Raw genomic sequence first — 24,359 nt, 5'->3', positions numbered from 1 at the left:
CTCTGCTGCAAACTAATGTCAGGAATCCATTAAATAAGGCTCTGTCCGTGGGCATCTCCCGTACGGACGTTTGTTTCCCCTGGCCAATTTCAGCGGGCTCCTTTCGGCATGTGGTTTCGGCCTATTCGCTCCATGGATTGGGGATATCTACAGAGTTTTTCAGCTTAAACCTTCAGGAAACTGAGGTAGGATAAGTGTGGGTTCTCTCTGTGCAACGACTTAATGGCTTCTTTTTTTGTAGATCTCTTTTTAAAATTCCATCTTTATTTCCATGGAGTCTCTGGAGACTTAAGACTTTGGTTTCTTTCTACCTTTAAGGTTCCTTACGCTCCCTCTAGGATTTTACCTCCTTTTTCCTTAGTTTTCTAACTCATGACTTTGGGAAAACGGGTCCCAGGTGACAAAATCAGTCGCTGAACGTCTACGTTATGCTCTGCTGCAAACTAATGTCAGGAATCCATTAAATAAGGCTCTGTCCGTGGGCATCTCCCGTACGGACGTTTGTTTCCCTTGGCCAATTTCAGCGGGCTCCTTTCGGCATGTGGTTTCGGCCTATTCGCTCCATGGATTGGGGATATCTACAGAGTTTTTCAGCTTAAACCTTAAGGAAACTGAGGTAGGATAAGTGTGGGTTCTCTCTGTGCAACGACTTAATGGCTTCTTTTTTTGTAGATCTCTTTTTAAAATTCCATCTTTATTTCCATGGAGTCTCTGGAGACTCTGGAGACTTAAGACTTTGGATTCCTTTTTCCTGAGTTTTCTTTGGTGCACAAAGAAAACAATTGCCTCCCTGTCGGGGAATCGAGCCCCGGTCTCCCGCGTGACAGGCGGAGATACTCACCACAATACTAACGAGGAATGGGTATGGTGCTTGCCATCACGGTAACCTGCTTAAATGAAGACAGCAGCAATTTCCACCCACCAGATCTAGGCAGTAGGGAGAAAAAGGAGTTTGGGACTGGTACGGTCAAAAAAGAGGAGACGGACTGGCCCGTACGGGGATCGAACCCGCGACCTTGGCGTTATTAGCACCACGCTCTAACCAGCTGAGCTAACCGGCCATGTTGCGCATGTCGGCTGCCCCGGCCGACACCAGTGGGGATCTCACATGTGTCCCAGTCCTTAGAATAGGTACTGATAGCAGTGTGGAGAAAGGGAAGGGTGTCTCTTTCTCTGTCCTTGTCAGAGGCGACATCACGAGTGCTAGGGCTGACTGTGAACTGGGAACTGTATTCGAAACTTTATTCCACAAGAGAAGGAATCAGAAAGTATAGGAAATAACACGGCACCTGGAAGAGTTTGCAATCTAAAAGCCATAGGCTTTAGGCATGGGCTACTACACGGGGCCTTGTTGTAGCGCCAGTGATTGAGGGAAAGCTGCAGTCCGCATTTCAGCTGCAACTAACTCATGACTTTGGGCAAACGGGTCCCAGGTGACGAAATCAGTCGCTGACCGTCTACTTTACAAGTTATTGACTCTGGTATATGCTGTGCTGCAAACTAATGTCAGGAATCCATTAAATAAGGCTCTGTCCGTGTGCATCTCCCGTACGGACGTTTGTTTCCCCTGGCCAATGTCAGTGGGCTCCTTTCGGCATGTGGTTTCGGCTTATTCGCTCCATGGATTGGGGATATCTACAGAGTTTTTCAGCTTAAACCTTCAGGAAACTGAGGTAGGATAAGTGTGGGTTCTCTCTGTGCAACGACTTAATGGCTTCTTTTTTTGTAGATCTCTTTTTAATATTCCATCTTTATTTCCATGGAGTCTCTGGAGACTCTGGAGACTTAAGACTTTGGATTCCTTTTTCCTGAGTTTTCTTTGGTGCACAAAGAAAACAGGTGCCTCCCGTCGGGGAATCGAACTCCGGTCTCCCGCGTGACAGGCGGGGGTACTCACCACTATACTAACGAGGAATGGGTATGGTGCTTGCCATCACGGTAACCTGCTTAAATGAAGACAGCAGCAATTTCCACCCACCAGATCTAGGCAGTAGGGAGAAATAGGAGTTTGAGACTGGTACAGTCAAAAAAGAGGAGACGGACTGGCACGTACGGGGATCGAACCCGCGACCTTGGCGTTATTAGCACCACGCTCTAACCAGCTGAGCTAACTGGCCATGTTGCGCATGTCGGCTGCCCCAGCCGACACCAGTGGGGATCTCACATGTGTCCCAGTCCTTAGAATAGGTACTGATAGCAGTGTGGAGAAAGGGAAGGGTGTCTCTTTCTCTGTCCTTGTCAGAGGCGACATCACGAGTGCTAGGGCTGACTGTGAACTGGGAACTGTATTCGAAACTTTATTCCACAAGAGAAGGAATCAGAAAGTATAGGAAATAACACGGCACCTGGAAGAGTTTGCAATCTAAAAGCCATAGGCCTTAGGCATGGGCTACACGGGGCCTTGTTGTAGCGCCAGTGATTGAGGGAAAGCTGCAGTCCGCATTTCAGCTGCAACTAACTCATGACTTTGGGCAAACGGGTCCCAGGTGACGAAATCAGTCGCTGACCGTCTACTTTACAAGTTATTGACTCTGGTATATGCTGTGCTGCAAACTAATGTCAGGAATCCATTGGATAAGGCTCTGGCCGTGGGCATCTCCCGTACGGACGTTTGTTTCCCCTGGCCAATGTCAGTGGGCTCCTTTCGGCATGTGGTTTCGGCTTATTCGCTAAATGGATTGGGGATATCTACAGAGTTTTTCAGCTTAAACCTTAAGGAAACTGAGGTAGGATAAGTGTGGGTTCTCTCGGTGCAACGACTTAATGGCTTCTTTTTTTGTAGATCTCTTTTTAAATTTCCATCTTTATTTCCATGGAGTCTCTGGAGACTTAAGACTTTGGATTCCTTCTACCTTTAAGGTTCCTTACGCTCCCTCTAGGATTTTACCTCCTTTTTCCTTAGTTTTCTAACTCATGACTTTGGGAAAACGGGTCCCAGGTGACAAAATCAGTCGCTGAACATCTACGTTATGCTCTGCTGCAAACTAATGTCAGGAATCCATTAAATAAGGCTCTGTCCGTGGGCATCTCCCGTACGGACGTTTGTTTCCCCTGGCCAATCTCAGCGGGCTCCTTTCGGCATGTGGTTTCGGCCTATTCGCTCCATGGATTGGGGATATCTACAGAGTTTTTCAGCTTAAACCTTCAGGAAACTGAGGTAGGATAAGTGTGGGTTCTCTCTGTGCAACGACTTAATGGCTTCTTTTTTTGTAGATCTCTTTTTAAAATTCCATCTTTATTTCCATGGAGTCTCTGGAGACTCTGGAGACTTAAGACTTTGGATTCCTTTTTCCTGAGTTTTCTTTGGTGCACAAAGAAAACAATTGCCTCCCCGTCGGGGAATCGAACCCCCTTTCTCCCGCGTGACAGGCGGGGATACTCACCACTATACTAACGAGGAATGGGTTTGGTGCTTGCCATCACGGTAACCTGCTTAAATGAAGACAGCAGCAATTTCCACCTACCAGATCTAGGCAGTAGGGAGAAAAAGGAGTTTGAGACTGGTACGGTCAAAAAAGAGGAGACGGACTGGCCCGTACGGGGATCGAACCCGTGACCTTGGCGTTATTAGCATCACGCTCTAACCAGCTGAGCTAACCGGCCATGTTGCGCATGTCGGCTGCCCCGGCCGACACCAGTGGGGATCTCACATGTGTCCCAGTCCTTAGAATAGGTACTGATAGCAGTGTGGAGAAAGGGAAGGGTGTCTCTTTCTCTGTCCTTGTCAGAGGCGACATCACGAGTGCTAGGGCTGACTGTGAACTGGGAACTGTATTCGAAACTTTATTCCACAAGAGAAGGAATCAGAAAGTATAGGAAATAACACGGCACCTGGAAGAGTTTGCAATCTAAAAGCCATAGGCCTTAGGCATGGGCTACACGGGGCCTTGTTGTAGCGCAAGTGATTGAGGGAAAGCTGCAGTCCGCATTTCAGCTGCAACTAACTCATGACTTTGGGCAAACGGGTCCCAGGTGACGAAATCAGTCGCTGACCGTCTACTTTACAAGTTATTGACTCTGGTATATGCTGTGCTGCAAACTAATGTCAGGAATCCATTGGATAAGGCTCTGGCCGTGGGCATCTCCCGTACGGACGTTTGTTTCCCCTGGCCAATCTCAGCGGGCTCCTTTCGGCATGTGGTTTCGGCCTATTCGCTCCATGGATTGGTGATATCTACAGAGTTTTTCAGCTTAAACCTTAAGGAAACTGAGGTAGGATAAGTGTGGGTTCTCTCGGTGCAACGACTTAATGGCTTCTTTTTTTGTAGATCTCTTTTTAAATTTCCATCTTTATTTCCATGGAGTCTCCGGAGACTTAAGACTTTGGATTCCTTCTACCTTTAAGGTTCCTTACGCTCCCTCTTGGATTTTACCTCCTTTTTCCTTAGTTTTCTAACTCATGACTTTGGGAAAACGGGTCCCAGGTGACAAAATCAGTTGCTGAAAGTCTACGTTATGCTCTGCTGCAAACTAATGTCAGGAATCCATTAAATAAGGCTCTGTCCGTGGGCATCTCCCGTACGGACGTTTGTTTCCCCTGGCCAATCTCAGCGGGCTCCTTTCGGCATGTGGTTTCGGCCTATTTGCTCCATGGATTGGGGATATCTACAGAGTTTTTCAGCTTAAACCTTAAGGAAACTGAGGTAGGATAAGTGTGGGTTCTCTCTGTGCAACGACTTAATGGCTTCTTTTTTTGTAGATCTCTTTTTAAAATTCCATCTTTATTTCCATGGAGTCTCTGGAGACTTAAGACTTTGGATTCCTTTTTACTGAGTTTTCTTTGGTGCACAAAGAAAAGAAAACAGGTGCCTCCCCGTCGGGGAATCGAACCCCGGTCTCCCGCGTGACAGGCGGGATCTCACCACTATACTAACGAGGAATGGGTATGGTGCTTGCCATCACGGTAACCTGCTTAAGTGAAGACAGCAGCAATTTCCACCCACCAGATCTAGGCAGTAGGGAGAAAAAGGAGTTTGAGACTGGTACGGTCAAAAAAGAGGAGACGGACTGGCCCGTACAGGGATTGAACCCGTGACCTTGGAGTTATTAGCACCACGCTCTAACCAGCTGAGCTAACCGGCCATGTTGCGCATGTCGGCTGCCCCGGCCGAACCAGTGGGGATCTCACATGTGTCCCAGTCCTTAGAATAGGTACTGATAGCAGTGTGGAGAAAGGGAAGGGTGTCTCTTTCTCCGTCCTTGTCAGAGGCGACATCACAAGTGCTAGGGCTGACTGTGAACTGGGAACTGTATTCGAAACTTTATTCCACAAGAGAAGGAATCAGAAAGTATAGGAAATAACACGGCACCTGGAAGAATTTGCAAACTAAAAGCCATAGGCCTTAGGCATGGGCTACACGGGGGCTTGTTGTAGCGCCAGTGATTGAGGGAAAGCTGCAGTCCGCATTTCAGCTGCAACTAACTCATGACTTTGGGCAAACGGGTCCCAGGTGACGAAATCAGTCGCTGACCGTCTACTTTACAAGTTATTGACTCTGGTATATGCTGTGCTGAAAACTAATGTCAGGAATCCATTGGATAAGGCTCTGGCCGTGGGCATCTCCCGTACGGACGTTTGTTTCCCCTGGCCAATCTCAGCGGGCTCCTTTCGGCATGTGGTTTCGGCCTATTCGCTCCATGGATTGGGGATATCTACAGAGTTTTTCAGCTTAAACCTTAAGGAAACTGAGGTAGGATAAGTGTGGGTTCTCTCGGTGCAACGACTTAATGGCTTCTTTTTTTGTAGATCTCTTTTTAAATTTCCATCTTTATTTCCATGGAGTCTCTGGAGACTTAAGACTTTGGATTCCTTCTACCTTTAAGGTTCCTTACGCTCCCTCTAGGATTTTACCTCCTTTTTCCTTAGTTTTCTAACTCATGACTTTGGGAAAACAGGTCCCAGGTGACAAAATCAGTCGCTGAACGTCTACGTTATGCTCTGCTGCAAACTAATGTCAGGAATCCATTAAATAAGGCTCTGTCCGTGGGCATCTCCCGTACGGACGTTTGTTTCCCCTGGCCAATCTCAGCGGGCTCCTTTCGGCATGTGGTTTCGGCCTATTCGCTCCATGGATTGGGGATATCTACAGAGTTTTTCAGCTTAAACCTTCAGGAAACTGAGGTAGGATAAGTGTGGGTTCTCTCTGTGCAACGACTTAATGGCTTCTTTTTTTGTAGATCTCTTTTTAAAATTCCATCTTTATTTCCATGGAGTCTCTGGAGACTCTGGAGACTCTGGAGACTTAAGACTTTGGATTCCTTTTTCCTGAGTTTTCTTTGGTGCACAAAGAAAACAGGTGCCTCCCCGTCGGGGAATCGAACCCCCTGTCTCCCGCGTGACAGGCGGGGATACTCACCACTATACTAACAAGGAATGGGTATCGCGCTTGCCATCACGGTAACCTGCTTAAATGAAGACAGCAGCAATTTCCACCCACCAGATCTAGGCAGTAGAGAGAAAAAGGAGTTTGAGACTGGTACGGTCAAAAAAGAGGAGACGGACTGGCCCGTACGGGGATTGAACCCGCTACCTTGGCGTTATTAGCACCACGCTCTAACCATCTGAGCTAACCGGCCATGTTGCGCATGTCGGCTGCCCCGGCCGACACCAGTGGGGATCTCACATGTGTCCCAGTCCTTAGAATAGGTACTGATAGCAGTGTGGAGAAAGGGAAGGGTGTCTCTTTCTCTGTCCTTGTCAGAGGCGACATCACGAGTAATAGGGCTGACTGTGAACTGGGAACTGTATTCGAAACTTTATTCTACAAGAGAAGGAATCAGAAAGTATAGGAAATAACACGGCACCTGGAAGAGTTTGCAATCTAAAAGCCATAGGCCTTAGGCATGGGCTACACGGGGCCTTGTTGTAGCGCCAGTGATTGAGGGAAAGCTGCAGTCCGCATTTCAGCTGCAACTAACTCATGACTTTGGGCAAACGGGTCCCAGGTGACGAAATCAGTCGCTGACCGTCTTCTTTACAAGTTATTGACTCTGGTATATGCTGTGCTGCAAACTAATGTCAGGAATCCATTGGATAAGGCTCTGGCCGTGGGCATCTCCTGTACGGACGTTTGTTTTCCCTGGCCAATCTCAGCGGGCTCCTTTCGGCATGTGGTTTCGGCCTATTCGCTCCATGGATTGGGGATATCTACAGAGTTTTTCAGCTTAAACCTTAAGGAAACTGAGGTAGGATAAGTGTGGGTTCTCTCTGTGCAACGACTTAATGGCTTCTTTTTTTTGTAGATCTCTTATTAAAATTCCATCTTTATTTCCATGGAGTCTCTGGAGACTTAAGACTTTGGATTCCTTTTTCCTGAGTTTTCTTTGGTGCACAAAGAAAACAGGTGCCTCCCCGTCGGGGAATCGAACCCCGGTCTACCGCGTGACAGGCGGGAATACTCACCACTATACTAACGAGGAATGGGTATGGTGCTTGCTATCACGGTAACCTGCTTAAATGAAGACAGCAGCAATTTCCATCCACCAGATCTAGGCAGTAGGGAGAAAAAGGAGTTTGAGACTGGTATAGTCAAAAAATAGGAGACGGACTGGCCCGTACCCGCGACCTTGGCGTTATTAGCACCACGCTCTAACCAGCTGAGCTAACCGGCCATGTTGCACATGTCGGCTGCCCCGGCCGAACCAGTGGGGATCTCACATGTGTCCCAGTCCTTAGAATAGGTACTGATAGCAGTGTGGAGAAAGGGAAGGGTGTCTATTTCTCTGTCCTTGTCAGAGGCGACATCACGAGTAATAGGGCTGACTGTGAACTGGGAACTGTATTCGAAACTTTATTCTACAAGAGAAGGAATCAGAAAGTATAGGAAATAACACGGCACCTGGAAGAGTTTGCAATCTAAAAGCCATAGGCCTTAGGCATGGGCTACACGGGGCCTTGTTGTAGCGCCAGTGATTGAGGGAAAGCTGCAGTCCGCATTTCAGCTGCAACTAACTCATGACTTTGGGCAAACGGGTCCCAGGTGACGAAATCAGTCGCTGACCGTCTACTTTACAAGTTATTGACTCTGGTATATGCTGTGCTGCAAACTAATGTCAGGAATCCATTGGATAAGGCTCTGGCCGTGGGCATCTCCCGTACGGACGTTTGTTTCCCCTGGCCAATCTCAGCGGGCTCCTTTCGGCATGTGGTTTCGGCCTATTCGCTCCATGGATTGGGGATATCTACAGAGTTTTTCAGCTTAAACCTTAAGGAAACTGAGGTAGGATAAGTGTGGGTTCTCTCGGTGCAACGACTTAATGGCTTCTTTTTTTGTAGATCTCTTTTTAAATTTCCATCTTTATTTCCATGGAGTCTCTGTAGACTTAAGACTTTGGATTCCTTCTACCTTTAAGGTTCCTTACGCTCCCTCTAGGATTTTACCTCCTTTTTCCTTAGTTTTCTAACTCATGACTTTGGGAAAACGGGTCCCAGGTGACAAAATCAGTCGCTGAACGTCTATGTTATGCTCTGCTGCAAACTAATGTCAGGAATCCAATAAATAAGGCTTTGTCCGTGGGCATCTCCCGTACGGACGTTTGTTTCCCCTGGCCAATCTCAGCGGGCTCCTTTCGACATGTGGTTTCGGCCTATTCGCTCCATGGATTGGGGATATCTACAGAGTTTTTCAGCTTAAACCTTCAGGAAACTGAGGTAGGAAAAGTGTGGGTTCTCTCTGTGCAACGACTTAATGGCTTCTTTTTTTGTAGATCTCTTTTTAAAATTCCATCTTTATTTCCATGGAGTCTCTGGAGACTCTGGAGACTTAAGACTTTGGATTCCTTTTTCCTGAGTTTTCTTTGGTGCACAAAGAAAACAGGTGCCTCCCCGTCGGGGAATCGAAGCCCTGTCTCCCACGTGACAGGCGGGGATACTCACCACTATACTAACGTGGAATGGGTATGGTGCTTGCCATCACGGTAACCTGCTTAAATGAAGACAGCAGCAATTTCCACCCACCAGATCTAGGCAGTAGGGAGAAAAAGGAGTTTGAGACTGGTACGGTCAAAAAAGAGGAGACGGACTGGCCCGTACGGCGATCGAACCTGCGACCTTGGTGTTATTAGCACCACGCTCTAACCAGCTGAGCTAACCGGCCATGTTGCGCATGTTGGCTGCCCCGGCCGACACCAGTGGGGATAGAAAAAGGAGTTTGAGACTGGTACGGTCAAAAAAGAGGAGACGGACTGGCCCGTACGGGGATCGAATTCGCGACCTTGGCGTTATTAGCACCACGCTCTAACCAGCTGAGCTAACCGGCCATGTTGCGCATGTCGGCTGCCCCGGCCGACACCAGTGGGGATCTCACATGTGTCCCAGTCCTTAGAATAGGTACTGATAGCAGTGTGGAGAAAGGGAAGGGTGTCTCTTTCTCTGTCCTTGTCAGAGGCGACATCACGAGTGCTAGGGCTGACTGTGAACTGGGAACTGTATTCGAAACTTTATTCCACAAGAGAAGGAATCAGAAAGTATAGGAAATAACACGGCACCTGGAAGAGTTTGCAATCTAAAAGCCATAGGCCTTAGGCATGGGCTACACGGGGCCTTGTTGTAGCGCCAGTGATTGAGGGAAAGCTGCAGTCCGCATTTCAGCTGCAACTAACTCATGACTTTGGGCAAACGGGTCCCAGGTGACGAAATCAGTCGCTGACCGTCTAATTTACAAGTTATTGACTCTGGTATATGCTGTGCTGCAAACTAATGTCAGGAATCCATTGGATAAGGCTCTGGCCGTGGGCATCTCCCGTACGGACGTTTGTTTCCCCTGGCCAATCTCAGCGGGCTCCTTTCGGCATGTGGTTTCGGCCTATTCGCTCCATGGATTGGGGATATCTACAGAGTTTTTCAGCTTAAACCTTCAGGAAACTGAGGTAGGATAAGTGTGGGTTCTCTCGGTGCAACGACTTAATGGCTTCTTTTTTTGTAGATCTCTTTTTAAATTTCCATCTTTATTTCCATGGAGTCTCTGGAGACTTAAGACTTTGGTTTCTTTCTACCTTTAAGGTTCCTTACGCTCCCTCTAGGATTTTACCTCCTTTTTCCTTAGTTTTCTAACTCATGACTTTGGGAAAAAGGGTCCCAGGTGACAAAATCAGTCGCTGAACGTCTACGTTATGCTCTGCTGCAAACTAATGTCAGGAATCCATTAAATAAGGCTCTGTCCGTGGGCATCTCCCGTACGGACGTTTGTTTCCCCTGGCCAATCTCAGCGGGCTCCTTTCGGCATGTGGTTTCGGCCTATTCGCTCCATGGATAGGGGATATCTACAGAGTTTTTCAGCTTAAACCTTCAGGAAACTGAGGTAGGATAAGTGTGGGTTCTCTCTGTGCAACGACTTAATGGCTTCTTTTTTTGTAGATCTCTTCTTAAAATTCCATCTTTATTTCCATGGAGTCTCTGGAGACTCTGGAGACTTAAGACTTTGGATTCCTTTTTCCTGAGTTTTCTTTGGTGCACAAAGAAAACAATTGCCTCCCCGTCGGGGAAGCGAACCCCGGTCTCCCGCGTGGCAGGCGGGGATACTCACCACTATACTAACGAGGAATGGGTATAGTGCTTGCCATCACGGTAACCTGCTTAAATGAAGACAGCAGCAATTTCCACCCACCAGATCTAGGCAGTAGGGAGAAAAAGGAGTTTGAGACTGGTACGGTCAAAAAAGAGGAGACGGACTGGCCCGTACGGGGATCGAACCCGCGACCTTGGCGTTATTAGCACCACGCTCTAACCAGCTGAGCTAACCGGCCATGTTGCGCATGTCGGCTGCCCCGGCCGACACCAGTGGGGATCTCACATGTGTCCCAGTCCTTAGAATAGGTACTGATAGCAGTGTGGAGAAAGGGAAGGGTGTCTCTTTCTCTGTCCTTGTCAGAGGCGACATCACAAGTGCTAGGGCTGACTGTGAACTGGGAACTGTATTCGAAACTTTATTCCACAAGAGAAGGAATCAGAAAGTATAGGAAATAACACTGCACCTGGAAGAGTTTGCAATCTAAAAGCCATAGGCCTTAGGCATGGGCTACACGGGGCCTTGTTGTAGCGCCAGTGATTGAGGGAAAGCTGCAGTCCGCATTTCAGCTGCAACTAACTCATGACTTTGGGCAAACGGGTCCCAGGTGACGAAATCAGTCGCTGACCGTCTAATTTACAAGTTATTGACTCTGGTATATGCTGTGCTGCAAACTAATGTCAGGAATCCATTGGATAAGGCTCTGGCCGTGGGCATCTCCCGTACGGACGTTTGTTTCCCCTGGCCAATCTCAGCGGGCTCCTTTCAGCATGTGGTTTCGGCCTATTCGCTGCATGGATTGGGGATATCTACAGAGTTTTTCAGCTTAAACCTTCAGGAAACTGAGGTAGGATAAGTGTGGGTTCTCTCTGTGCAACGACTTAATGGCTTCTTTTTTTGTAGATCTCTTTTTAAAAATCCATCTTTATTTCCATGGAGACTCTGGAGACTCTGGAGACTCTGGAGACTTAAGACTTTGGATTCCTTTTTCCTGAGTTTTCTTTGGTGCACAAAGAAAACAATTGCCTCCCCGTCGGGGAATCGAACCCCGGTCTCCCGCGTGACAGGCGGGGATACTCACCACTATACTAACGAGGAATGGGTATGGTGCTTGCCATCACGGTAACCTGCTTAAATGAAGACAGCAGCAATTTCCACCAACCAGATCTAGGCAGTAGGGAGAAAAAGTAGTTTGAGACTGGTACGGTCAAAAAAGAGGAGACGGACTGGCCCGTACGGCGATCGAACCTGCGACCTTGGTGTTATTAGCACCACGCTCTAACCAGCTGAGCTAACCGGCCATGTTGCGCATGTTGGCTGCCCCGGCCGACACCAGTGGGGATCTCACATGTGTCCCAGTCCTTAGAATAGGTACTGATAGCAGTACCTATAGGTACTTAAACCTTAAGGAAACTGAGGTAGGATAAGTGTGGGTTCTCTCGGTGCAACGACTTAATGGCTTCTTTTTTTGTAGATCTCTTTTTAAATTTCCATCTTTATTTCCATGGAGTCTCTGGAGACTTAAGACTTTGGTTTCTTTCTACCTTTAAGGTTCCTTACGCTCCCTCTAGGATTTTACCTCCTTTTTCCTTAGTTTTCTAACTCATGACTTTGGGAAAACGGGTCCCAGGTGACAAAATCAGTCGCTGAACGTCTACGTTATGCTCTGCTGCAAACTAATGTCAGGAATCCATTGGATAAGGCTCTGGCCGTGGGCATCTCCCGTACGGGCGTTTGTTTCCCCTGGCCAATCTCAGCGGGCTCCTTTCGGCATGTGGTTTCGGCCTATCCGCTCCATGGATTGGGGATATCTACAGAGTTTTTCAGCTTAAACCTTAAGGAAACTGAGGTAGGATAAGTGTGGGTTCTCTCGGTGCAACAACCTAATGGCTTCTTTTTTTGTAGATCTCTTTTTAAATTTCCATCTTCATTTCCATGGAGTCTCTGGAGACTTAAGACTTTGGTTTCTTTCTACCTTTAAGGTTCCTTACGCTCCCTCTAGGATTTTACCTCCTTTTTCCTTAGTTTTCTAACTCATGACTTTGGGAAAAAGGGTCCCAGGTGACAAAATCAGTCACTGAACATCTACGTTATGCTCTGCTGCAAACTAATGTCAGGAATCCATTAAATAAGGCTCTGTCCGTGGGCATCTCCCGTACGGACGTTTGTTTCCCCTGGCCAATCTCAGCGGGCTCCTTTCAGCATGTGGTTTCGGCCTATTCGCTGCATGGATTGGGGATATCTACAGAGTTTTTCAGCTTAAACCTTCAGGAAACTGAGGTAGGATAAGTGTGGGTTCTCTCTGTGCAACGACTTAATGGCTTCTTTTTTTGTAGATCTCTTTTTAAAAATCCATCTTTATTTCCATGGAGACTCTGGAGACTCTGGAGACTTAAGACTTTGGATTCCTTTTTCCTGAGTTTTCTTTGGTGCACAAAGAAAACAATTGCCTCCCCGTCGGGGAATCGAACCCCGGTCTCCCGCGTGACAGGCGGGGATACTCACCACTATACTAACGAGGAATGGGTATGGTGCTTGCCATCACGGTAACCTGCTTAAATGAAGACAGCAGCAATTTCCACCCACCAGATCTAGGCAGTAGGGAGAAAAAGTAGTTTGAGACTGGTACGGTCAAAAAAGAGGAGACGGACTGGCCCGTACGGCGATCGAACCTGCGACCTTGGTGTTATTAGCACCACGCTCTAACCAGCTGAGCTAACCGGCCATGTTGCGCATGTTGGCTGCCCCGGCCGACACCAGTGGGGATAGAAAAAGGAGTTTGAGACTGGTACGGTCAAAAAAGAGGAGACGGACTGGCCCGTACGGGGATCGAATTCGCGACCTTGGCGTTATTAGCACCACGCTCTAACCAGCTGAGCTAACCGGCCATGTTGCGCATGTCGGCTGCCCCGGCCGACACCAGTGGGGATCTCACATGTGTCCCAGTCCTTAGAATAGGTACTGATAGCAGTGTGGAGAAAGGGAAGGGTGTCTCTTTCTCTGTCCTTGTCAGAGGCGACATCACGAGTGCTAGGGCTGACTGTGAACTGGGAACTGTATTCGAAACTTTATTCCACAAGAGAAGGAATCAGAAAGTATAGGAAATAACACTGCACCTGGAAGAGTTTGCAATCTAAAAGCCATAGGCCTTAGGCATGGGCTACACGGGGCCTTGTTGTAGCGCCAGTGATTGAGGGAAAGCTGCAGTCCGCATTTCAGCTGCAACTAACTCATGACTTTGGGCAAACGGGTCCCAGGTGACGAAATCAGTCGCTGACCGTCTAATTTACAAGTTATTGACTCTGGTATATGCTGTGCTGCAAACTAATGTCAGGAATCCATTGGATAAGGCTCTGGCCGTGGGCATCTCCCGTACGGACGTTTGTTTCCCCTGGCCAATCTCAGCGGGCTCCTTTCGGCATGTGGTTTCGGCCTATCCGCTCCATGGATTGGGGATATCTACAGAGTTTTTCAGCTTAAACCTTAAGGAAACTGAGGTAGGATAAGTGTGGGTTCTCTCGGTGCAACAACCTAATGGCTTCTTTTTTTGTAGATCTCTTTTTAAATTTCCATCTTCATTTCCATGGAGTCTCTGGAGACTTAAGACTTTGGTTTCTTTCTACCTTTAAGGTTCCTTACGCTCCCTCTAGGATTTTACCTCCTTTTTCCTTAGTTTTCTAACTCATGACTTTGGGAAAAAGGGTCCCAGGTGACAAAATCAGTCACTGAACATCTACGTTATGCTCTGCTGCAAACTAATGTCAGGAATCCATTAAATAAGGCTCTGTCCGTGGGCATCTCCCGTACGGACGTTTGTTTCCCCTGGCCAATCTCAGCGGGCTCCTTTCAGCATGTGGTTTCGGCCTATTCGCTGCATGGATTGGGGATATCTACAGAGTTTTTCAGCTTAAACCTTCAGGAAACTGAGGTAGGATAAGTGTGGGTTCTCTCTGTGCAACGACTTAATGGCTTCTTTTTTTGTAGATCTCTTTTTAAAAATCCATCTTTATTTCCATGGAGACTCTGGAGACTCTGGAGACTTAAGACTTTGGATTCCTTTTTCCTGAGTTTTCTTTGGTGCACAAAGAAAACAATTGCCTCCCCGTCGGGGAATCGAACCCCGGTCTCCCGCGTGACAGGCGGGGATACTCACCACTATACTAACGAGGATTGGGTATGGTGCTTGCCATCACGGTAATCTGCTTAAATGAAGACAGCAGCAATTTCCACCCACCAGATCTAGGCAGTAGGGAGAAAAAGTAGTTTGAGACTGGTACGGTCAAAAAAGAGGAGACGGACTGGCCCGTACGGCGATCGAACCTGCGACCTTGGTGTTATTAGCACCACGCTCTAACCAGCTGAGCTAACCGGCCATGTTGCGCATGTTGGCTGCCCCGGCCGACACCAGTGGGGATAGAAAAAGGAGTTTGAGACTGGTACGGTCAAAAAAGAGGAGACGGACTGGCCCGTACGGGGATCGAATTCGCGACCTTGGCGTTATTAGCACCACGCTCTAACCAGCTGAGCTAACCGGCCATGTTGCGCATGTCGGCTGCCCCGGCCGACACCAGTGGGGATCTCACATGTGTCCCAGTCCTTAGAATAGGTACTGATAGCAGTGTGGAGAAAGGGAAGGGTGTCTCTTTCTCTGTCCTTGTCAGAGGCGACATCACGAGTGCTAGGGCTGACTGTGAACTGGGAACTGTATTCGAAACTTTATTCCACAAGAGAAGGAATCAGAAAGTATAGGAAATAACACGGCACCTGGAAGAGTTTGCAATCTAAAAGCCATAGGCCTTAGGCATGGGCTACACGGGGCCTTGTTGTAGCGCCAGTGATTGAGGGAAAGCTGCAGTCCGCATTTCAGCTGCAACTAACTCATGACTTTGGGCAAACGGGTCCCAGGTGACGAAATCAGTCGCTGACCGTCTAATTTACAAGTTATTGACTCTGGTATATGCTGTGCTGCAAACTAATGTCAGGAATCCATTGGATAAGGCTCTGGCCGTGGGCATCTCCCGTACGGACGTTTGTTTCCCCTGGCCAATCTCAGCGGGCTCCTTTCGGCATGTGGTTTCGGCCTATTCGCTCCATGGATTGGGGATATCTACAGAGTTTTTCAGCTTAAACCTTCAGGAAACTGAGGTAGGATAAGTGTGGGTTCTCTCGGTGCAACAACTTAATGGCTTCTTTTTTTGTAGATCTCTTTTTAAATTTCCATCTTTATTTCCATGGAGTCTCTGGAGACTTAAGACTTTGGTTTCTTTCTACCTTTAAGGTTCCTTACGCTCCCTCTAGGATTTTACCTCCTTTTTCCTTAGTTTTCTAACTCATGACTTTGGGAAAAAGGGTCCCAGGTGACAAAATCAGTCGCTGAACGTCTACGTTATGCTCTGCTGCAAACTAATGTCAGGAATCCATTAAATAAGGCTCTGTCCGTGGGCATCTCCCGTACGGACGTTTGTTTCCCCTGGCCAATCTCAGCGGGCTCCTTTCGGCATGTGGTTTCGGCCTATTCGCTCCATGGATAGGGGATATCTACAGAGTTTTTCAGCTTAAAGCTTCAGGAAACTGAGGTAGGATAAGTGTGGGTTCTCTCTGTGCAACGACTTAATGGCTTCTTTTTTTGTAGATCTCTTCTTAAAATTCCATCTTTATTTCCATGGAGTCTCTGGAGACTCTGGAGACTTAAGACTTTGGATTCCTTTTTCCTGAGTTTTCTTTGGTGCACAAAGAAAACAATTGCCTCCCCGTCGGGGAAGCGAACCCCGGTCTCCCGCGTGACAGGCGGGGATACTCACCACTATACTAACGAGGAATGGGTATAGTGCTTGCCATCACGGTAACCTGCTTAAATGAAGACAGCAGCAATTTCCACCCACCAGATCTAGGCAGTAGGGAGAAAAAGGAGTTTGAGACTGGTACGGTCAAAAAAGAGGAGACGGACTGGCCCGTACGGGGATCGAACCCGCGACCTTGGCGTTATTAGCACCACGCTCTAACCAGCTGAGCTAACCGGCCATGTTGCGCATGTCGGCTGCCCCGGCCGACACCAGTGGGGATCTCACATGTGTCCCAGTCCTTAGAATAGGTACTGATAGCAGTGTGGAGAAAGGGAAGGGTGTCTCTTTCTCTGTCCTTGTCAGAGGCGACATCACGAGTGCTAGGGCTGACTGTGAACTGGGAACTGTATTCGAAACTTTATTCCACAAGAGAAGGAATCAGAAAGTATAGGAAATAACACTGCACCTGGAAGAGTTTGCAATCTAAAAGCCATAGGCCTTAGGCATGGGCTACACGGGGCCTTGTTGTAGCGCCAGTGATTGAGGGAAAGCTGCAGTCCGCATTTCAGCTGCAACTAACTCATGACTTTGGGCAAACGGGTCCCAGGTGACGAAATCAGTCGCTGACCGTCTAATTTACAAGTTATTGACTCTGGTATATGCTGTGCTGCAAACTAATGTCAGGAATCCATTGGATAAGGCTCTGGCCGTGGGCATCTCCCGTACGGACGTTTGTTTCCCCTGGCCAATCTCAGCGGGCTCCTTTCGGCATGTGGTTTCGGCCTATCCGCTCCATGGATTGGGGATATCTACAGAGTTTTTCAGCTTAAACCTTAAGGAAACTGAGGTAGGATAAGTGTGGGTTCTCTCGGTGCAACAACCTAATGGCTTCTTTTTTTGTAGATCTCTTTTTAAATTTCCATCTTCATTTCCATGGAGTCTCTGGAGACTTAAGACTTTGGTTTCTTTCTACCTTTAAGGTTCCTTACGCTCCCTCTAGGATTTTACCTCCTTTTTCCTTAGTTTTCTAACTCATGACTTTGGGAAAAAGGGTCCCAGGTGACAAAATCAGTCACTGAACATCTACGTTATGCTCTGCTGCAAACTAATGTCAGGAATCCATTAAATAAGGCTCTGTCCGTGGGCATCTCCCGTACGGACGTTTGTTTCCCCTGGCCAATCTCAGCGGGCTCCTTTCAGCATGTGGTTTCGGCCTATTCGCTGCATGGATTGGGGATATCTACAGAGTTTTTCAGCTTAACCTCCCTAGCGGTACGATTCCGTCTGGAAATTTGTACCAAAAGCGGTACAATTTTTTGCATTGAAATTCCACATCTCCCCCCGTCACATTCCCCCTCCCTTGTCACATTCCCCCCCCCCCCATATCACATTCCCCCCCTGTCACATTCCCCCCCCTTGTCACATTCCCCCCCCCCCCTTGTTACATTCTCCCCTGTGTCACATTCCCCCCTTGTTTCATTCTCCCCTGTGTCACATTCCCCCCTTGTTTCATTCTCCCCTGTGTCACATTCCCCCCTTGTTTCATTCTCCCCTGTGTCACATTCCCCCCTTGTCACCTTGTCATCTTCTTGTCCTGCAGCAAATACACTAGGTTTGCCGGCAGATTTCAAACCTAGTGTATTTGCTGCAGAACAAGTCCTTTCCCCTTCAGCCAATCACAGGCTTTACACCACTGCGGCCTGTGATTGGCTGAAAAGTGAAAGGTCCTGTAAGATGAACAGAGCAGTGAACAGAGCGCACGGAGGGGAACGACATCTTCAGGGACCGGGACTAGGTGAGCAAAAGGTTTTTTTATTTTCTTCCTTCTTACTTTTACACTTAGTTCAGGGTTTTCTACCAGGGGGCCTCCAGCTGTTGTGAAACTACTGCTCCCAGCATGCCCGGACAGCCTTTGGCTGTCCGGGCATGCTGAGAGTTGTAGTTTTGCAACATCTGGAGGCCCCCTGGTAGGGAAACACTGACTTTTAGTATATGTCTTTACCTGCTCTGGCCTGCCCCCGCAACGGGAGCCGACCCGAGCAGATAATCACATATTTTCCCGGGGGCTGCATCACTACATCGCAAAAAGCAAAAATCGCGATTTGATTGCTTTTGCAATATACTGTGCAGCCCGCACAGCAACTCTGCAATTCTACCCCGAGCGTGACTCGGGGTTACCGCTTCTAGCAGCGAAAATTAACCCCGAGTCACGCTCGGGAATACCGCTAGGCTGGTTAAACCTTCAGGAAACTGAGGTAGGATAAGTGTGGGTTCTCTCTGTGCAACGACTTAATGGCTTCTTTTTTTGTAGATCTCTTTTTAAAAATCCATCTTTATTTCCATGGAGTCTCTGGAGACCCTGGAGACTTAAGACTTTGGATTCCTTTTTCCTGAGTTTTCTTTGGTGCACAAAGAAAACAATTGCCTCCCCGTCGGGGAAGCGAACCCCGGTCTCCCGCGTGGCAGGCGGGGATACTCACCACTATACTAACGAGGAATGGGTATAGTGCTTGCCATCACGGTAACCTGCTTAAATGAAGACAGCAGCAATTTCCACCCACCAGATCTAGGCAGTAGGGAGAAAAAGGAGTTTGAGACTGGTACGGTCAAAAAAGAGGAGACGGACTGGCCCGTACGGGGATCGAACCCGCGACCTTGGCGTTATTAGCACCACGCTCTAACCAGCTGAGCTAACCGGCCATGTTGCGCATGTCGGCTGCCCCGGCCGACACCAGTGGGGATCTCACATGTGTCCCAGTCCTTAGAATAGGTACTGATAGCAGTGTGGAGAAAGGGAAGGGTGTCTCTTTCTCTGTCCTTGTCAGAGGCGACATCACGAGTGCTAGGGCTGACTGTGAACTGGGAACTGTATTCGAAACTTTATTCCACAAGAGAAGGAATCAGAAAGTATAGGAAATAACACTGCACCTGGAAGAGTTTGCAATCTAAAAGCCATAGGCCTTAGGCATGGGCTACACGGGGCCTTGTTGTAGCGCCAGTGATTGAGGGAAAGCTGCAGTCCGCATTTCAGCTGCAACTAACTCATGACTTTGGGCAAACGGGTCCCAGGTGACGAAATCAGTCGCTGACCGTCTAATTTACAAGTTATTGACTCTGGTATATGCTGTGCTGCAAACTAATGTCAGGAATCCATTGGATAAGGCTCTGGCCGTGGGCATCTCCCGTACGGACGTTTGTTTCCCCTGGCCAATCTCAGCGGGCTCCTTTCAGCATGTGGTTTCGGCCTATTCGCTGCATGGATTGGGGATATCTACAGAGTTTTTCAGCTTAAACCTTCAGGAAACTGAGGTAGGATAAGTGTGGGTTCTCTCTGTGCAACGACTTAATGGCTTCTTTTTTTGTAGATCTCTTTTTAAAAATCCATCTTTATTTCCATGGAGACTCTGGAGACTCTGGAGACTTAAGACTTTGGATTCCTTTTTCCTGAGTTTTCTTTGGTGCACAAAGAAAACAATTGCCTCCCCGTCGGGGAATCGAACCCCGGTCTCCCGCGTGACAGGCGGGGATACTCACCACTATACTAACGAGGAATGGGTATGGTGCTTGCCATCAAGGTAACCTGCTTAAATGAAGACAGCAGCAATTTCCACCAACCAGATCTAGGCAGTAGGGAGAAAAAGTAGTTTGAGACTGGTACGGTCAAAAAAGAGGAGACGGACTGGCCCGTACGGCGATCGAACCTGCGACCTTGGTGTTATTAGCACCACGCTCTAACCAGCTGAGCTAACCGGCCATGTTGCGCATGTTGGCTGCCCCGGCCGACACCAGTGGGGATCTCACATGTGTCCCAGTCCTTAGAATAGGTACTGATAGCAGTACCTATAGGTACTTAAACCTTAAGGAAACTGAGGTAGGATAAGTGTGGGTTCTCTCGGTGCAACGACTTAATGGCTTCTTTTTGTGTAGATCTCTTTTTAAAAATCCATCTTTATTTCCATGGAGTCTCTGGAGACTCTGGAGACTTAAGACTTTGGATTCCTTTTTCCTGAGTTTTCTTTGGTGCACAAAGAAAACAATTGCCTCCCCGTCGGGGAAGCGAACCCCGGTCTCCCGCGTGGCAGGCGGGGATACTCACCACTATACTAACGAGGAATGGGTATAGTGCTTGCCATCACGGTAACCTGCTTAAATGAAGACAGCAGCAATTTCCACCCACCAGATCTAGGCAGTAGGGAGAAAAAGGAGTTTGAGACTGGTACGGTCAAAAAAGAGGAGACGGACTGGCCCGTACGGGGATCGAACCCGCGACCTTGGCGTTATTAGCACCACGCTCTAACCAGCTGAGCTAACCGGCCATGTTGCGCATGTCGGCTGCCCCGGCCGACACCAGTGGGGATCTCACATGTGTCCCAGTCCTTAGAATAGGTACTGATAGCAGTGTGGAGAAAGGGAAGGGTGTCTCTTTCTCTGTCCTTGTCAGAGGCGACATCACGAGTGCTAGGGCTGACTGTGAACTGGGAACTGTATTCGAAACTTTATTCCACAAGAGAAGGAATCAGAAAGTATAGGAAATAACACTGCACCTGGAAGAGTTTGCAATCTAAAAGCCATAGGCCTTAGGCATGGGCTACACGGGGCCTTGTTGTAGCGCCAGTGATTGAGGGAAAGCTGCAGTCCGCATTTCAGCTGCAACTAACTCATGACTTTGGGCAAACGGGTCCCAGGTGACGAAATCAGTCGCTGACCGTCTAATTTACAAGTTATTGACTCTGGTATATGCTGTGCTGCAAACTAATGTCAGGAATCCATTGGATAAGGCTCTGGCCGTGGGCATCTCCCGTACGGACGTTTGTTTCCCCTGGCCAATCTCAGCGGGCTCCTTTCAGCATGTGGTTTCGGCCTATTCGCTGCATGGATTGGGGATATCTACAGAGTTTTTCAGCTTAAACCTTCAGGAAACTGAGGTAGGATAAGTGTGGGTTCTCTCTGTGCAACGACTTAATGGCTTCTTTTTTTGTAGATCTCTTTTTAAAAATCCATCTTTATTTCCATGGAGACTCTGGAGACTCTGGAGACTTAAGACTTTGGATTCCTTTTTCCTGAGTTTTCTTTGGTGCACAAAGAAAACAATTGCCTCCCCGTCGGGGAATCGAACCCCGGTCTCCCGCGTGACAGGCGGGGATACTCACCACTATACTAACGAGGAATGGGTATGGTGCTTGCCATCACGGTAACCTGCTTAAATGAAGACAGCAGCAATTTCCACCAACCAGATCTAGGCAGTAGGGAGAAAAAGTAGTTTGAGACTGGTACGGTCAAAAAAGAGGAGACGGACTGGCCCGTACGGCGATCGAACCTGCGACCTTGGTGTTATTAGCACCACGCTCTAACCAGCTGAGCTAACCGGCCATGTTGCGCATGTTGGCTGCCCCGGCCGACACCAGTGGGGATCTCACATGTGTCCCAGTCCTTAGAATAGGTACTGATAGCAGTACCTATAGGTACTTAAACCTTAAGGAAACTGAGGTAGGATAAGTGTGGGTTCTCTCGGTGCAACGACTTAATGGCTTCTTTTTTTGTAGATCTCTTTTTAAATTTCCATCTTTATTTCCATGGAGTCTCTGGAGACTTAAGACTTTGGTTTCTTTCTACCTTTAAGGTTCCTTACGCTCCCTCTAGGATTTTACCTCCTTTTTCCTTAGTTTTCTAACTCATGACTTTGGGAAAACGGGTCCCAGGTGACAAAATCAGTCGCTGAACGTCTACGTTATGCTCTGCTGCAAACTAATGTCAGGAATCCATTGGATAAGGCTCTGGCCGTGGGCATCTCCCGTACGGACGTTTGTTTCCCCTGGCCAATCTCAGCGGGCTCCTTTCGGCATGTGGTTTCGGCCTATCCGCTCCATGGATTGGGGATATCTACAGAGTTTTTCAGCTTAAACCTTAAGGAAACTGAGGTAGGATAAGTGTGGGTTCTCTCGGTGCAACAACCTAATGGCTTCTTTTTTTGTAGATCTCTTTTTAAATTTCCATCTTCATTTCCATGGAGTCTCTGGAGACTTAAGACTTTGGTTTCTTTCTACCTTTAAGGTTCCTTACGCTCCCTCTAGGATTTTACCTCCTTTTTCCTTAGTTTTCTAACTCATGACTTTGGGAAAAAGGGTCCCAGGTGACAAAATCAGTCACTGAACATCTACGTTATGCTCTGCTGCAAACTAATGTCAGGAATCCATTAAATAAGGCTCTGTCCGTGGGCATCTCCCGTACGGACGTTTGTTTCCCCTGGCCAATCTCAGCGGGCTCCTTTCAGCATGTGGTTTCGGCCTATTCGCTGCATGGATTGGGGATATCTACAGAGTTTTTCAGCTTAAACCTTCAGGAAACTGAGGTAGGATAAGTGTGGGTTCTCTCTGTGCAACGACTTAATGGCTTCTTTTTTTGTAGATCTCTTTTTAAAAATCCATCTTTATTTCCATGGAGACTCTGGAGACTCTGGAGACTTAAGACTTTGGATTCCTTTTTCCTGAGTTTTCTTTGGTGCACAAAGAAAACAATTGCCTCCCCGTCGGGGAATCGAGCCCCGGTCTCCCGCATGACAGGCGGGGATACTCACCACTATACTAACGAGGAATGGGTATGGTGCTTGCCATCACGGTAACCTGCTTAAATGAAGACAGCAGCAATTTCCACCCACCAGATCTAGGCAGTAGGGAGAAAAAGTAGTTTGAGACTGGTACGGTCAAAAAAGAGGAGACGGACTGGCCCGTACGGCGATCGAACCTGCGACCTTGGTGTTATTAGCACCACGCTCTAACCAGCTGAGCTAACCGGCCATGTTGCGCATGTTGGCTGCCCCGGCCGACACCAGTGGGGATAGAAAAAGGAGTTTGAGACTGGTACGGTCAAAAAAGAGGAGACGGACTGGCCCGTATGGGGATCGAATTCGCGACCTTGGCGTTATTAGCACCACGCTCTAACCAGCTGAGCTAACCGGCCATGTTGCGCATGTCGGCTGCCCCGGCCGACACCAGTGGGGATCTCACATGTGTCCCAGTCCTTAGAATAGGTACTGATAGCAGTGTGGAGAAAGGGAAGGGTGTCTCTTTCTCTGTCCTTGTCAGAGGCGACATCACGAGTGCTAGGGCTGACTGTGAACTGGGAACTGTATTCGAAACTTTATTCCACAAGAGAAGGAATCAGAAAGTATAGGAAATAACACTGCACCTGGAAGAGTTTGCAATCTAAAAGCCATAGGCCTTAGGCATGGGCTACACGGGGCCTTGTTGTAGCGCCAGTGATTGAGGGAAAGCTGCAGTCCGCATTTCAGCTGCAACTAACTCATGACTTTGGGCAAACGGGTCCCAGGTGACGAAATCAGTCGCTGACCGTCTAATTTACAAGTTATTGACTCTGGTATATGCTGTGCTGCAAACTAATGTCAGGAATCCATTGGATAAGGCTCTGGCCGTGGGCATCTCCCGTACGGACGTTTGTTTCCCCTGGCCAATCTCAGCGGGCTCCTTTCGGCATGTGGTTTCGGCCTATCCGCTCCATGGATTGGGGATATCTACAGAGTTTTTCAGCTTAAACCTTAAGGAAACTGAGGTAGGATAAGTGTGGGTTCTCTCGGTGCAACAACCTAATGGCTTCTTTTTTTGTAGATCTCTTTTTAAATTTCCATCTTCATTTCCATGGAGTCTCTGGAGACTTAAGACTTTGGTTTCTTTCTACCTTTAAGGTTCCTTACGCTCCCTCTAGGATTTTACCTCCTTTTTCCTTAGTTTTCTAACTCATGACTTTGGGAAAAAGGGTCCCAGGTGACAAAATCAGTCACTGAACATCTACGTTATGCTCTGCTGCAAACTAATGTCAGGAATCCATTAAATAAGGCTCTGTCCGTGGGCATCTCCCGTACGGACGTTTGTTTCCCCTGGCCAATCTCAGCGGGCTCCTTTCAGCATGTGGTTTCGGCCTATTCGCTGCATGGATTGGGGATATCTACAGAGTTTTTCAGCTTAAACCTTCAGGAAACTGAGGTAGGATAAGTGTGGGTTCTCTCTGTGCAACGACTTAATGGCTTCTTTTTTTGTAGATCTCTTTTTAAAAATCC

At 48.0% G+C, this 24,359-nt stretch overlaps 10 non-coding genes across 10 annotated transcripts; all 10 read right to left on the bottom strand.

Annotated features, from left to right (window-relative positions):
• Positions 1-987: 987 nt before the first annotated feature.
• TRNAI-AAU (transfer RNA isoleucine (anticodon AAU)) lies at positions 988-1,061 on the bottom strand. The gene has a single exon. It is a non-coding gene; the product is annotated as a tRNA-Ile (tRNA).
• Positions 1,062-10,669: 9,608 nt separating this feature from the next.
• Positions 10,670-10,743, bottom strand: TRNAI-AAU (transfer RNA isoleucine (anticodon AAU)). The gene has a single exon. It is a non-coding gene; the product is annotated as a tRNA-Ile (tRNA).
• Positions 10,744-11,531: 788 nt separating this feature from the next.
• TRNAD-GUC (transfer RNA aspartic acid (anticodon GUC)) lies at positions 11,532-11,603 on the bottom strand. Its single transcript has one exon. It is a non-coding gene; the product is annotated as a tRNA-Asp (tRNA).
• Positions 11,604-12,955: 1,352 nt separating this feature from the next.
• On the bottom strand, positions 12,956-13,027 carry TRNAD-GUC (transfer RNA aspartic acid (anticodon GUC)). Its single transcript has one exon. It is a non-coding gene; the product is annotated as a tRNA-Asp (tRNA).
• A 1,576-nt stretch (positions 13,028-14,603) lies between these two features.
• On the bottom strand, positions 14,604-14,675 carry TRNAD-GUC (transfer RNA aspartic acid (anticodon GUC)). Its single transcript has one exon. It is a non-coding gene; the product is annotated as a tRNA-Asp (tRNA).
• A 1,777-nt stretch (positions 14,676-16,452) lies between these two features.
• TRNAI-AAU (transfer RNA isoleucine (anticodon AAU)) lies at positions 16,453-16,526 on the bottom strand. The gene has a single exon. It is a non-coding gene; the product is annotated as a tRNA-Ile (tRNA).
• A 2,388-nt stretch (positions 16,527-18,914) lies between these two features.
• Positions 18,915-18,988, bottom strand: TRNAI-AAU (transfer RNA isoleucine (anticodon AAU)). Its single transcript has one exon. It is a non-coding gene; the product is annotated as a tRNA-Ile (tRNA).
• Positions 18,989-19,767: 779 nt separating this feature from the next.
• Positions 19,768-19,839, bottom strand: TRNAD-GUC (transfer RNA aspartic acid (anticodon GUC)). The gene has a single exon. It is a non-coding gene; the product is annotated as a tRNA-Asp (tRNA).
• A 691-nt stretch (positions 19,840-20,530) lies between these two features.
• On the bottom strand, positions 20,531-20,604 carry TRNAI-AAU (transfer RNA isoleucine (anticodon AAU)). The gene has a single exon. It is a non-coding gene; the product is annotated as a tRNA-Ile (tRNA).
• Positions 20,605-21,383: 779 nt separating this feature from the next.
• TRNAD-GUC (transfer RNA aspartic acid (anticodon GUC)) lies at positions 21,384-21,455 on the bottom strand. Its single transcript has one exon. It is a non-coding gene; the product is annotated as a tRNA-Asp (tRNA).
• Between the last annotated feature and the right edge of the window lie 2,904 nt (positions 21,456-24,359).

Source organism: Hyla sarda, chromosome 4 (assembly GCF_029499605.1).
Source record: "Hyla sarda isolate aHylSar1 chromosome 4, aHylSar1.hap1, whole genome shotgun sequence".
Taxonomy (NCBI): Eukaryota; Metazoa; Chordata; class Amphibia; order Anura; family Hylidae; genus Hyla; species Hyla sarda.
Note: the sequence above shows the minus strand (reverse complement) of the source record. Positions and strands in the feature narration are given on the sequence as shown.